The following is a 203-nucleotide window of genomic DNA, read 5'->3' on the forward strand; positions in this document are numbered from 1 at the left end:
ATGACACAACAGCTGGAGCCAACAGCAAGGTTCCACAGAAACACACATAACACACTGCATTTCCAGGTAAGATGGGTTCCTTGGCCCATGCTCTATGCCTGTCTGGCACCTCTCACTGTTGAATGCCCAGGAGTAACAAAATCCTGGATAAAGCTTCAAATGTCTTTGCTACACTCCACCATTTATGTGATGTTGAGCCAGTA

General features: G+C 46.3%; 1 protein-coding gene across 1 annotated transcript in view; it reads right to left on the minus strand.

Moving 5' to 3' along the window:
• Nucleotides 1-203, minus strand: part of LOC103800730 (serine/threonine-protein kinase MRCK alpha-like) — a gene marked incomplete at its 5' end in the record, with an annotated part of 56669 nt that overhangs the window by 38647 nt on the left and 17819 nt on the right. The window lies entirely within an intron of this gene.

The sequence above is a fragment of the Acanthisitta chloris genome, unplaced genomic scaffold (genome assembly GCF_000695815.1).
Source record: "Acanthisitta chloris isolate BGI_N310 unplaced genomic scaffold, ASM69581v1 scaffold14134, whole genome shotgun sequence".
NCBI lineage: Eukaryota > Metazoa > Chordata > Aves > Passeriformes > Acanthisittidae > Acanthisitta > Acanthisitta chloris.